Here is a 16,205-nt window from a genome sequence, read left to right as displayed (position 1 = left end):
GACAGCATCAAACAGGGACAACCCCCATGGATACAATTTGCACCTGCAGTAATGACAAGGTAAGTGTGGAACCTGTAAAGAAAAAAGTTAGATAACTGATTACTCACATATGGAAATATGTATATGCACCAAAGCATAACATTTGGCTGAGATGTGCAGTTAAGTCAGTAATGTCTCAGCTGTCAGAGTTTTGCAAATACAGTTACATATTAGAAACAATAGTGTGCATCAATTATTTCACTTGACAACGGTTTATAAAATGTGGAACAGGTCAATTATGCTCTCATTTGCACAACTATACCAAGAAGCAAGACTGATGTACCTAATGTTTCCTTTGCTGTAATGACAATTCTAACTGAAATGCAATGCGATTCAACAGTTATAGAAGCAATCGTTCACAACTGAGTAGGAACAAAAAAATCAAATGTTTCTTCTGCAATAGATATTGATAAGTGTGAGCACATTAACAAGCAAGTATTAGCTATCCACTGTGTTCATCAGAAATATATACAGACCTATGTCACAGACATGTGCAAAGGGCAGGGCACAGTCATCATCATTTGCACAAGGTGGGGGTGGGGCAGGAAGGCAAGGCTGACATCACGGAAGTGAGTGCATGCAAGTAAGAAGCAAATGTATTTGTCAGAGTATATACAGTGGTCAGGCTCTGTAACAGATGCATAGCACTCAACAGTACTGTTCAGTGAGGTTACATGTGTGTGAGGTGGTATGGGCAAGTGAATTGTTTTTCAATGCGTGTGTGTCTGGATCAACAGACTCAAGCACTGTGCTAGCAGCATATTCTGGCATCTCAGACAGGTGTGAGCCATGCATTGTAGAGTAGTCAGTTCAATGTTATTGCCCCTGACCATGAGAACCACCTCTGCCAAGAGTTGCACTGCTGTCTCCATGGCCCTGGATAGAATTAGGGGTGCTACCCAAATGTGAGTGATGTCTGCTGGATGAACTCTCCTCAAGACTACATCTAGGACCATGACCCCATGGCCTAACACTTATGGGTGTGGACACTGCAATCACCGATAGAGCAGTTGATGTAGTGTAACTAAGGGAGCAGGATCTCGCATGCCCACGTCTGCTAACATATGAAGATAGAGCATCTCTCCTGCCACAGAGATCGCCACCCTCCCCCAACAGACATTCCATCACAGACACAGTCAGATCCACTTTGTCATTCATCCTGTCTAAGGAGGTACCCACACAGTTCATGGAGTTACTCATGTCAGAATGCAAGGCATTTAGTACAAACACTATTTCTTTTGAGGCCTCAGTGGAATGTGCCTGTGCATTCACTATGGCCTCACATATATATCTGGTGACACCTAATGACACAAAAGCATCAGAAGGAGGGTGGACAGCAGGCCTCTTTTGAGCACCCTTACCAACCCATCTGTGTGGTACCATACCCTCATGATGGCTACAGGGAGAAGCAACCAGCTCTAAACAGAAGTAACCACACTCCCCTGATCAACAGTGTCACACTCAACCTGTCATATATCAGAGGTCTCAGTGTCATTGGTATGCGTAGGCATACTCACAGTTTCCAAAATATGGGCAGGTGATGTGGGAGTCACGAACCCAGTGTCAGAGGCTGGCATAATGGTTTAAGTGTACCTTACATATACAAGGTGCAGGGTTTGAGTCTCACAATGGGCAATTGGCTAGGCTTAAAATGGCCTACAAAGACAGTTAGCCTAGTACTAATCTATGAACCTATGAACTTCTGCACCCCAAGATTGTGCCTCTTCACTGCGACCACCATCATCATCAAAAGCCAGTGATACTCTGACATCAGGTGGTAGGAGTTCCACAGTGCAACTCTTAGGATCACCTATGACAACAAGCAATAAACACAACTAACAGAAAGACAGAGAATAAAATTGATCATGCATTTTTCTTACACAAAAGGTATGTTAAAATCTAACATATGCTAAACCAATATAAATGTTAATCTCTGTAGTCCTGAATCTACCTTATAGATAGTAATACCAATAACCAAATGTGTAATTAATTTATGCAGGTAGGCTAGCAGCCTGCAATCCAGATGTGCCTGTATGTGAGAAAAGGGAAAGGAAAGAAGGCTGATAATTATGAAAGTGCAAATCAAACATGAAAGGCAGAATGATCCCCTTCAGAAGTGAAGATTAAACATATTTTTCTACAAAAAAATTCATGAACAGTTGGATGCCCTCAAAACAACCTCCTCCAGCTCTTCACAATTGTGTCATCTGGCTCACAGTTATCACTCTGTCTTTATAGAATGTGTAACTAGATAGGTAGGAAGTTCGATGTTTGGCATAAGGAACACACACACATGTGTATGTGTGCAAAATACTTGGTGCTGTATCTACTTCCCCTGAAGAGAACGCATTTAAATGTGCACAAAGCTCCCTTATCCCACTTTTTACTAAAACATCATCTTTGAAATGCACACGGATGGGGTCATCCTGATAAAAGTGCAATCTTTCCTCTCAAAATTTAACTTATTTCTATGGCACTTGCAATAAATGCAGTGCTTTCTGTATTGTAGAACTAGAAAGGTTGGAGGTTTGATGCTCAACATGGGAAATGTGTGTGCATATTGCTTGGTGTTGTATCCACTTCTCCTGATCATTAGGCATTTAAATGTGCATACAGCTCCCTTATTTAACTTTTTACTGAAATATCATCTCTGAAATGAACTGTCATCCTGTCAAAAGTGTGTTCTCACACATTAATAGTCAGCCTTCTCCTGTAGCTTTTGTTGTAACTGGATAGGAAAGAAGTTTGGTGCTCAATAATAAAAGTTCCCCTGGATTCAATAAACTCTGTGTAGGCTTTGTGCAGAGCCTACATGGAGTTTATGTGTTTGAGCGATGGAGCGCCATGCATGGCAGTGCACAATGCATATTAATGAGGTACTGTGTGCCTAAGTTACATTTTGCAGCTCACAACAGTGTTGCTGGCCACAAAACCTCATAAGCAAATATGGATAGCTATTTGTGTACAAGAGAGCATCTGTGGTGTGTAGATTTGTGCACAAAGCCACAGTGATCACCAGGGCTTTACACATAGTAAAACTTTATCAGCGACTGTGGATAGCAATTCTGTGTAAGGAACAGCACCTATGGTAAGGGGATTTGAGAGCAATGCCACAATGTTCACCAGGGGTTTTAAAAATAGCTGTCATGTTAGTGCAACATATCTGCAGAGGCCACCTTAATGACAGGACAAATAACCAGTAGTCGGGACAAATTTGGCATAGATGTCATGTAGAAATGTGTTAGAATATAACACTCACAAATTATTAGAGTGATAAATGTGGGCAAAGCCATAATAATGGCGGGATAAAGGGCCAGAAATAAGGACAGATTTTTAATATTGCACTGACAAACCTATGAAGTTGATAGAATATATAGATTGTACATTAGCATGAACTTTCTGAAGAGCATGAAGTTTCAAACTCAAATGTCAGTCATCAGTCTGCAATGACATGCCCAATGATTTGCCAGAAGAAAAATGTTATGAGGAAGAGATGACACATATGTGTCAAAAATGGACATTCTGCAGAAGTTAATGACAGTTGAGAGGTATGTACTCAAATATATGTAATACTGAGTAACATCAGTCCAGAGATCATCCCAGTGATATGGCAGAAAGTCACATATTTGTTAAGGAAAACATCTGGACATCGTGGGACTATATGGACAGTTGGGAAGTATGAATGTGAAGTATATGGTCCAAGTACAGTACAGGACAGTGTACCTACAGTGCAAAGTATTGTGATATACCATTCCTGGCATTCTGTACTGAAGCTGTGTTGATGAGCTGTAAAAGGACATGGGACTGCTATGTAAAATGATCACTCTGGGGAAGTGTGTGTATTGAATAGGGGCACACAGATGAACTATAGGAAAACACAGGAGAAAGAGTACAGGTGAAACTCCCACACATACAGCAGAGGAAGGCATGTCAATTGAGGATAGATGTAGCAGCAACACCAAGCACATATCTATTTGGTACAGTATGGACTGTACAGTGAAAATGTGTTGTTTGTGACTGTCACACAAGGTGAAATAATAATGGAGAGGATGTCTGTGTGAGATAAGCATCCTTACATGAATAATGCTAAGGGCATCTTTCAGGGATCTGACATACAATTGGGGTAGGGTGCATATTAGAAAGCTTGCAAAATATTATACCTGAATATGAGTGCGCTCTCAGCAGAAGTCTCCAAAAAGGTGGCCACAGGTAAAGGATCATGGCAAACATTGCAAGAACCAATCACAATCATGGACAATATCAAAATAATACCACCACTAATCCCATGCCTCTGACATAACATATGTGATGTGGAGTGGTAACAGATGAGAGCATGCACACACATGCACACACAGAGACACACACACACACACACACACACACACACACACACACACACACACATGTGCACACACACGTGCACACACACACACACACACACACACACACACACACACACACACACACACACACACACATGTGCACACACACACGTGCACACACACACACACACACACACACACACACACACACACACACACACACACACACACACACACACACACACACGCACACATGCACACACACACACACACACACACACACACACACACACACACACACACACACACACACGCTTGACAACTATTATGATACATTTACACTCTATGAGGGTAACCATGCACACCGTTCTGGTACTGTAAAATCAGGAGGTGTTAGGCGGGACATATCTATACCTGTATGTGACAGTATGGTCAATGCAGGTGACTTGCCTTGTGTGCATGGCATATATCTATGGCACAATCCACACTGTCATGAATGATATACATACCATTAATGTTGTCAAAAACCTGTGAATGCAGTGTGGGCATAGGCTGAACAGGTAGCACACATGTATCTGGTGTAACAACTCTGTAAGGCAAAGAACACTGCATCAATGGGCCCATATAATATCCCAGGATGCTGTCTAAATAGCATGAAACATGACCTATCATGACCTCTGGAATTACTATTTAAATATAGCCTCCAATCAGGCTTCATGCCTCATGAATGGAGAACAGCAACAGTCATTTCTCTGCGCAAAGGTGGGCCATCTACAGACCCTGGAAACTACATGCCCATAAGTCTCACTAGTCTTATATGTAAAGCCATAGAAAGAATTATCATGGAAATGATCAACAGTGATATAGTAAACCTCTAGATACTGGGCCCAACCCAGTTTGGTTTCTTCAAAGCCAGGACATGCCTACTCAATCTGGTGGACTTCTTTGAGAAGGTCACTAAAGCGATGCATGAGGGCAAAATGGTACACACTGACTAACTTCACACCCTTTGAGGAGGGTTGGACCTTAGGCTAGTGACTAGAGCCCATAAAACCCTTAAGTGCTACAGAAACAATGAGTGAAAGGTGATCATTGCCTGATGTACCACATGGTGCATAAACAGGAGAGAGAGAGAGAGAGAGAAACTACCTTCAAATGGCCAGGTCATTTGACACAATACTCCACTTTGGCACTGTTGACAAACTCAAGAGGTTAGGTACAAACCTTTATATCACCCAGTGGATAGCCATCTGCCTCACAGACTGGACCCATAAAGTTAGACTTGAGGAGCCCACCTCTACAAAGAGGTCAGTCACAAGTGGAAACCTTCAGGGATGTGTCCTTGGACCACTCCTTTTTGGCACTTCAATGTCAGTGGTCTTTGGCTGACTATATTTGCAGATGATTACAAATTAGGAGCTGCCACTGAATCCCACATTGACACAAATGTTCTCTAGGAAGGGCTGTCACAGACAAACAACTGGTGTCAGAGTCATGGACTAAAACTAAATGACAAGAAATGCATAAAAGTATCCATCAGGAAATCATTCACCCCTGGTAACTATCATATTGACAACACACCCCTTAGACTTGACCCAGTAGTTATGGACACACATAGATAGTAATCTAGCCTTTGACTATCATGTGCCTACAGTAGTGAGGAAATCATTCTATGTTGTGTGACTTATAAACAAAGGTATGGCATCTAGGTTCAAGGAATTAGTTGTTCCACTGTATTCCACACTCATCAGACCTATCATTGAGTGCAATGCCCCCTTTGGTATCTACTTTACCAGTCATATCCAACAATTGGTATGTCCACAGAAGTTCCTAAAATGTCCTATGTAGACCATCTCAAGGCCCCATCCCTGTATTCTGTCTCCTACAGATACCGCTCAACTTTCCAGATATTCACAGAATGTCCAGATTTTTGCCTCATATTTTTGGTCTGTTCCACATAAAATTTCTGGTTTTCTAGATTTTTGTGGCAAACCAGTGAGAAATGACCTCACTTAATAATGACAAGTATTTGAGTTTCAGACTTCATATCAACCAAAAAATATATCGTAACACAAGACCATTTATTATAGCAACTTTCTAAGTTTATACAACCAATATTTAAAATTTGTCCCTATTTTTGGAGCTTTGTCCTCCCATTATTTTGTCTTTGTCCTTTTGTGTGCTATGCTCCTACATGGTTTTGATGGAAGATTTATGCCTGGCATATAGGGCATTTTTAGACGCTACTATGATGGACCTCTTGAATATCTACAAAGCAAACAGCACCAGAATTACCCATTCTAAAGACTTAAACCTTGCCTATAATATAAATAGGATCTGCTGGAGAGATAGTTATGTATCCCAGAGACTGCCCTGTTTCTGGAACAGGCTTCCTATTCATGTGATGCAGAGTTCCTCCCTAACCAAATTCAAGTGCAACTTGGAGAATTGTATGGGGAACAGGAAATTGATCACTGGTTTGGCAACTAGTATGTCTCTAATGGACACAGGCAACCTTAAATTGTTTATCACCCAGCCCCTGCTTATAAATATTTCATCTGCCAAGTCCCTGCTTACACTTATCAAGGTAATCAACTTATCAGAGATTTGGAATCAACTTATCAGAGATTTGGAATACATGGCTAGGCTTAAAAAGGGCCTTCTGGTCGTTAGCCTAGTAAACACCTATGAACCTGTTGTTGTTCTGCATCATCAAACAGTCATGTATATTCCCCAGAAAGAATACCTAAGTATGGCCAATAAGCTGTGTGACAGTGCACTGTCGCAAAGGTGGTACACTTCAGTTACACATCAGTGGAAAATGTGTAGAGAGGTACATGAAGAAGGGTACATTGTACACAGTTATTGGCATGATGAAGTCTGGGAACAATGAAGTTATTATGGCCTCTGATTTGCATGTGCTTCACATACTCAGCACTTGTGTTACATTCAAGGGAATAGTCAGCACTGTGACCATATGCTGGTGGATGTATTACTTAATCTCTACCTCAGAACACAGGTCACATACCTATAGGTCTGATTATAAGGTGTGATGTCCACATTATACTTGGGAGGTGTGTCTGTTTCCTGACTCAACAAATCCTTCCATGAGTCTTGTTAATGCAGGTGCTGTCATGGCTGTGGCAGAAGTCTCTGGTATGTGTTGATACTGTCTATATTATACTAATATCACAGTTGAAGTCAATGATTGCACATGTACTGTAGCACTTCAGGCAGCTGTTTGGACACAGCATGTGTATATCATCTGTGATGTCCATCACTGAACTAATGGGCAGGAAAGGGCCTAGCAGACACCCCGATGTACTGACCTGATCACTGGATCTGAGATATATGTCATGTCACACATTTCAACTTAGTGAGATGCCAACGTATGTCATACACTGGTCTACCCATTTGATGATATAACTGTTTATGGGCACATATGACAGTGTTGACTGAACACCTCAGTGTGGGTTTTTGTCATATGCCTTGACCTGTTCAAGTTCCACACAATGATACTGTTGTCATCATGCATGCCCTTAATGACCTCTTTGAGGACATCTATCAGATGTAATGAACTTGATGTAGCAGTAACAACTCACACAAGTCTGTTGCACACACGTAGAATATTACTAGTGTAGATGTAGAGGAGGTCCATGATGACATGTTGGTCTACCTCACAGTTGAGGAGAGTCAGGATGTCTCTACACATGCATGCATCAGATGCTGTACCCCTAGCTCAGGTGGATGCATGTTGATGTACACCCTTGTATGAAAACATAGGCTGTGTGGAGTGTGTGTTGAACAGTGTATTCAGCTGCATCATGAAGGTGTACATGCTGAGTCATGCCATAGGTGATCAGTGATGTTGTCACAGCACATCGATTCTGTGTGATAGGCCTAGATGAATGTAAGACAGTGCATACTGCCTACTGTGATCTAGCCTAGGGTTTTAACACACTCGCACATGCAGGTATCATTGAGAAAAAATGCAAGCTGGTGATTAAACCTTATGTCAGTTGATGGGTAAACAATTGGCTCACATCATGTGAAAGTTGGTGAATCAACCTGTATCACTAGAGCTGTAACTACTGGCAAACCCCAGAGATCTGTGCTTGGCCCTTCACTGTTCGAACTGTATTTCTTGACAGTTCAGGCTAAAGTATATAGCCTTTGCCTTACAAAGTTTGCTGATTCTTGCATATTGTGTGCAATCATTGAGTCCACCAGTGGTGATAACATAGTAGAGGAGGAGTTAACACACACAACTGAATGGTGACATTGGCACACAATCTACACATTCTACAAATAAATGCAGAAATGTGTGTTTGTAATGCTGTCCATCTGAAAAGTGGAGTTCCATGTTAATCACAGCATTGACAACAGTTATGTTATGTAGAAACTCAGTGATGCAAGCACTAGGAACAGATTTAAATAGCAATTTGAACTTTGACCATCAACTGTCCACATTACTATTGAAAGCCCATGTTGTGTACATTCTAAGACATGCCATCATATTGCTATCTTAGGAATGTATGACAGCACTGTAGTCGAACCTCATTACAGCAATAATAGAGTATAATGCACTTTTCTACATGTACCTCACCAGACACATGTAGCCGCTGTAGAGACCACAGGGCTTTCTCAGCACGATAACACAGGGCCTACACACCATGCCATGATGTATGTGGATAAATTGAAAGCCATGACACTGTAAACTTTATTGTCTAGGATAAAGTGACATCTGCCTGACTTTGCCCTGGTGGGAGTACTACATGCATATCCAAACATGTGATATAGCTGATGACATCAGCAGTGTCTACTAAGGAGAAGATGAAAATGTCCCACATGCTGGTGTAAAATGCTCTCTGCAATGTCAAGAAATAGCTCACACACACACACACACACACACACACACACACACACACACACACACACACACACACATGACTGCAATGAGAATAAACTCCCTGCCTATCTAAGTATACAGACTACTGAACACAGTACTTTACACAAGCACTAAAATGCAAGTCTGACTTGGAGTGTGTCAGGCAACACTTTATAGCTGACGACATCAGCAGTTTCTGTTGAGGAGAAGATAACAGTATCCCACATGCTGGTGTAAAATGCTCTCTGTAATGCCAAGCAACAGCTCAAATACACACAACAGTTGACAGTAGTGACAATAAAGCCCTTATCTAAGTACATGGATTTCAGAAGTCAGTACATTACACAAGTGCCATGGCACAAGTATGATTTATGCAAGACTGCAGCTGAACTTATAGTAAATGGCATCAGCAGGTCAGGCAGATGACAGGTGGTTGGGAGGCCTGCATGAAATGGATGTGTAGCCATGAGCTAGTATCAAAATACTGCCACTCTATTTAATTGGAGAAGCAGTTGTGAGTTACATACATCTGCTCTGCTGCCTAGACACACACACCCAGTTGAGTGCAATTAGAATAGAACCCCTACCTAAATACACAGACTGCAGAGCACAGTACATTATGCAAGCACCACAGCATACATCTGTTTTATACAAGAGTGCAGGTGAACTTATAGTAGATGACATCAGCAGACCATGTGGATGACAACAGGTTGTGAGGCCTGCATAGGCACATAGCTTCATAGGTTCATATGAGGCTAGTAGCTTAATAGCATTAGGTCTTCAGAAGCCAAGCAGTGTAAAAACTCAAGTACTATTATTGAGCATAGTTGGATGATTGTTTTTAACATAGCATGCTTGTGAGCAGCACCAACTGACCATATCCATGAGGAACATGGGTGCCAACCCAAAGGTGACTTTACAGCCCAGGGGTGACTTTACAATCACCCAACCAGTAGTCAAGATTGTGCTTGATCAGGGTCATTGAGGAGCACTGCTTCTCATGCTGTGGAAGCATAATACAGATGGGTGTGAATTGTTGTGGGATATATCTGTCTCCCCAGAATGTTCTGTTTTTGTCACTGGCTAAATTGAGAACCCTTGGGCAAATTATAGTTGTGCCATTTGAATTGCAGTTGTCCATCATTTACAGAAGGTCAAGGTCTGAGACTGCTATGCAAGGCATCCATACGTAACCTCTCAGCAGCCTGCATGATACCAAGTGCAGTGACATGTATGTCAGTCTTTCCATGTATGTCATGTGTGGAGGCCTGTGAGTTTCCCAGGCTCAACTCTGTGTTCTCTCCAATTGCTGCAGGTGTCTGGTGAGGTACAGAGAGATGTGGCCATTGCACTCCATTACTGGAGTAATAAAGGAGTGATAAAGGTAGACTACACCAGCCGTATGACTACCCTGGTCTTGGATGTGATGCCCATATGTACATCTCCAAAAAAAAAAAAAAAAAAAAAAAAAAAAAATGGGCACCTGTCCTAAAAATAAAACATAGCTCTTCATTTCGCACACGTGTCTTTTTAACACACTTGATTCAGTCCAATAATTGGCTATATTGATTGTTTTATGGTCACCCCTCTTTCTGGGGGTGACAGTCCAAATTATGCTAATATTCTGTGTATATTATCAGTTTTTACTGTTGAAATGGATAGCTATGGTTCTTTCCTACCTTCCTCCTGCACATTTCTGTATTGCTTTCCATTCTGTTCTTCCCCTGCTTGCTCCCCATTTCATCGCTGTCCTATCTTACCCTTTTCTTTTATTTTCTTTAATGTATTATTGCATGATGGTGTGCATCTCACACTAAAGTGCACCAATGGTAAAGCAAAAGTAGTTAAAAGTATTAGATGCAGCTGTATTCCAACCCAGTACCACCTGTCTAGAAAGGAATGTATCACTGCATTAACACCTGCTGCCACAGAGTCGGTTAAGTAGCAAGTGTATTCCACAGACTGAATACTAACTGTCATACTTTAGCAATGTTGCCACTGGAAGAGTTACATGACATTCCCTTTTGTATTAATTATTCTTACGGTCTCCCTTTTGCCTGTCTCACAATGCCACACAAACAAGATAAGCATAGCCAAACCTTCCATTATTCTTCCATTGCGCGTGATTGTACTAAGCACCTCGTCATGCAAGCAATGGCCACAAAATAGCAAAATAATAATAAAAAACTGACAGAGAAAACAATCTGCACACAAATGAAGAGGAAGCTGAATGTTACTGAAACAGAACCTGTGAATTGTGCACTGCTTACTTGCATTTCCAATGCTGACAAATGTACGTGTAACATTTTGTAAGTCTAACCTGACATACCCACCTGATGTAAACATTCACAGTTGGCATCCATTAAACACAAACTCTGAGGGAGTGCCTGCACTATGTTTACATCCCTAAATGGATCAAATTTTTGGGGATTCAGCAATTCTAATGAGTTCAGATCTTGCTTGCATGTTAACTGTGCTGATAGCCTTGAATCTACACCAGAAATCAACCATGTAGCTAGGAAAACTGAAGGGGAGATGAATTGTTTATATGTTGAGCACAGAGGAGTGTTGATTTTTACATGATATGCCTGCATTTCATCAGCTACATATTCCATATGCTGACATGTAACTATCAATAGGCTGTTTAATGTTTTTTTTTATAATTATTTTGATTATCACACACTTTTACACTTTTATCTGTCTGTATTATTTACAAGTGTACTGTTCCTCTGGAGGTAGGGGAGGAAAGCTGCATTTACATTATTGCACAAAAAAAGGGATTTATTTTGTTGTTGTTCTCTCCTTTTGTTGCATCCAGCTGACTGTCATATGTTAAAGTCAGTTCTGTACAAATCTTATACATTTTCTTTTTATTCTGTCCATGTAGACTCCTTTCCATGGCTGTATTCAAAAAGTTTTGGAATTCATGAGGAACATCAGCATGGAGTCTGCATGGTTGCTTTATTACTTGTTGAACAGCTCCAGTGTGTTGCCTTGGTTGATTAGCATGCAATTCAGCTGCTTATGCAGTAATTAGAATGCCACAGTGTTTAGCTTGTTTGAGTGGGGTTGTGCACCACTACACTGTGCTTACTAAATTTAGAAGTTTCTGTGCCCGTGTGCTCATTGCTCCATGACACAATCTTGGTGGAAAACCACCATGCAGGGTTTATTGAATCCCACAGGTTGTATGTGTGTGTATGTAGGAGGTGTTTACAGTTAGGTGAGCATATGTTAAATCAACGTCTACAATGGATAAACATTTTAAACTGCTAAATAACTCCACCATCTCCTAATCCCACCTTTCAAAATCACAACTTCTTTGTAACACAAAAGGTGTACCTAGGCATAATGTTTTTACTCTACTGAGTACAATTTTCTATGCAATAATTAAAGAAACCATAGTTTTTTCAGCTTCATATTGGAGTTACATACACTGAGAAAACACCTGTTTCATGTATTTAGAGCAAAAGTGATGCAAAAATTTAAGTGGGGGAGAAAATTTCCATTTTTCAAATGGCATGTGGTTTGTGGGACAGCAATAAGAGCACATGATTACAAAACTATATTCTCTGGTTACACCCTTGATGGAACACATCGATGAGGTCATTCTTTCTAAAATAAACTGTCACAACTAAAATGTTAGACTTCTGCTGTGGTGTTTGCTTTTCTCACATTATTTTCTAGAATGTGCAAATAGATATGTAGGATGCTTGAGTACATCAGTGTTTAACATCTGTGTGTGTGTGTGTGTGTGTGTGTGTGTGTGTGTGTGTGTGTGTGTGTTTCAGGATTGGTTGACACACTTTTGCAGTAACAACCTTTACATCCCCAGATATATGTAAAAATCATTTTACCAGAAACATCTACTTGGCAATACACTGCTGATGTCACCCCTTAATAGATGCTGCCTGCCTCAGTTGTACTCAGGATTATCATCTGTTGTGGGCTGCTGATAATGTGCTGTATAGATGGTATAAGTTGATAGATAAGTGATTTGAGTTCATCACTGCTTAAAAGCATGACTTTGATTGCTGTCATATACAGCTGACCACCTGACAACCACCTTTATGTATGCTTCTACCTATGGCAGTAATTTACAGTGGCGCACTGTTACACTGGCAAATGCTCACATCCCCAGAGACCAGAGAAAATCACTTTTGGGTCACACAATGATTCCATAATGCTGACATAATTGCAGTTTCTTACACTTGAAGTGGAATTTCAAGTGATGCAAAAATTTAAGTGGGGGAGAAAATTTCCATTTTTCAAATGGCAGGTGGTTTGTGGGACAGCAATAAGAGCACATGATTACAAAACTATATTCTCTGGTTACACCCTTGATGGAACACATCGATGAGGTCATTCTTTCTAAAATAAACTGTCACAACTAAAATGTTAGACTTCTGCTGTGGTGTTTGCTTTTCTCACATTATTTTCTAGAATGTGCAAATAGATATGTAGGATGATTGAGTACATCAGTGTTTAACATCTGTATGTGTGTGTGTGTGTGTGTGTGTGTGTGTGTGTGTGTGTGTGTGTGTGTGTGTGTGTGTGTGTGTGTGTTTCAGGATTGGTTGACACACTTTTGCAGTAACAACCTTTACATCCCCAGATATATGTAAAAATCATTTTACCAGAAACATCTACTTGGCAATACACTGCTGATGTCACCCCTTAATAGATGCTGCCTGCCTCAGTTGTACTCAGGATTATCATCTGTTGTGGGCTGCTGATAATGTGCTGTATAGATGGTATAAGTTGATAGATAAGTGATTTGAGTTCATCACTGCTTAAAAGCATGACTTTGATTGCTGTCATATACAGCTGACCACCTGACAACCACCTTTATGTATGCTTCTACCTATGGCAGTAATTTACAGTGGCGCACTGTTACACTGGCAAATGCTCACATCCCCAGAGACCAGAGAAAATCACTTTTGGGTCACACAATGATTCCATAATGCTGACATAATTGCAGTTTCTTACACTTGAAGTGGAATTTCTCCTGTGTTGTAGGACTTTGATACTATGCATTTACAGTGGTTTGCAGGTCAGCAATAAGTGCACACAATTACAAAATTATATTTCTGCCTACACTCCTGTTTCAACATGCTAATGAGGTCATTCTTTTAGAAGAGAATTGTAGTTATTTAAATGTCAAACATCTGTGGTGCTTGCATCTCTTTCACTATTCTCTAGAATGTGTAACTAGGTACATAGCATGTTCGAATACAGCAGTGCTTAACTTCTATAAGTGTGACTGCAAATGAATTCAGGATTGTTTTACACAAATTTGCAGTGGCAACGTTTACAACCTCAGATGGTCATAAAGCAATTTTACCAGACATATTTCCTTTGCAGTACACTACTGATGTCATCCCTTCATAGTTGCCATATGCCTAACTTGTACTCAGTATTCTCCTGTGGCACTGGCTGCTGATAATGTGCTGAATAGATGGTGTAAGTGGATAGGCTGGTAGTTAGAGCCCATTGCTGTTTAAACAGTGCGGCTGTGATTACTGCTATATACTGCTGGCCACCTCACAACCACCTTTATATATACTTCTAATTATGAGACTGAATTATAGTGGCAGTCTGTGACACAAGCATATCCTAACATCACCAGGGAAAATAACTTTATGGCCATACAATTACAAAATGCTGACATACCTACAGAGTCTCATATTTGGAGTGTGAACTCTTCAGTTTTGCGTGACTTTGATACTGTGCTTTGTACATTGTGTAACTGCATATGTAGGATGTCTAAGGCCAGATGTGAATGTGTCATTCACCCTTATACTGTATATAATACTCTTCAAAAAAAAAAAAAAAAAAAATATATATATATATATATATATATATATATATATATATATATATATAGATAATGTGTAAATGTACAGTGTTATTGTGTTCTTCAACCTCTACTCAACATAAAGATCCAGTGGTGATGTTATCCATTGAAATGTGCGCTGTCCCAGTTATACCTCAACATATCATGTGGTGCTTGCAATTCAAGCACTAATGTTTAGCTTATGATCTTTGATATGTAGTTCACATCCAGCCATTACTGCTCAGACTATGTTGTGTTAGTCTTATTGTTACTGTACAGGTCACGAACAGTGTTGTCAAAAACATCTGCTGTGTATATGTGTAGATGTTGATTCCTGTTACAAAATATATGATAATTTCTCACATACCAATTCTTTTATTCAGAGCAATAACATGCGATTACATTTTCCTTACATAACATATGTAGGAAACATTATCCTCTGGCACTAGGGACTGAGACGACATTCTGTATGCTTTTGTCTTAGTACAGCAATTACAGGCACGCATTTCCCTTGCAGCAATAACATGATATTGACATGCTCACATGCTGACATGTCTCACAGTTGTAGTGACACTTCTACCTTGGTGCATTCGTCCGGTACAATATTTTGTGTTTTCTGTTGTCAAATGCTTATTTGTTCAACATCAGTATTTAGTGCCTGTTAGCATTGTTGGATCTTAATGCATGAAAGACATCCACAGCAGTTATAATGTGTCTGTTTACAGTGAGAGAGGCTGTCACCATCCCTTTTATCTCAAAGAAATTGTTTACCACACATATCTCAGATGTAATAAGTTAGCATATGTGGAGTGTCACAGTTGTGTTAAGACTTCCACTGTGGTAATTGTGGTTTATCCACATCTCATTAGTCAGTAGAGTCACATAACTTGCTGTTCAGTTCTTGAAAAAGCAATATTATATAAATGTACTGATGTTGCGTAAACACCATTGTATCTAGTTATTCTTATCTAGTTTATGTTGGGCATTGATATATCATCACTGGTTGTTATTGTGTGGCAGTGGAATGGTTATTTGGGGCATCATGCTGTGGCTACTCCTATGGCATGCACATTGATTCTTGGCTTGTATACCATACCTATACAGACTGTGGTTCAATTTT

This window comes from Protopterus annectens, chromosome 1.part2, assembly GCF_019279795.1.
Source record: "Protopterus annectens isolate FY-2018-M chromosome 1.part2, PAN1.0, whole genome shotgun sequence".
NCBI classification, from domain to species: Eukaryota; Metazoa; Chordata; order Ceratodontiformes; family Protopteridae; genus Protopterus; species Protopterus annectens.
The sequence above is the reverse complement of the archived record's forward strand: the minus strand, read 5'-3'. Positions refer to the sequence as shown.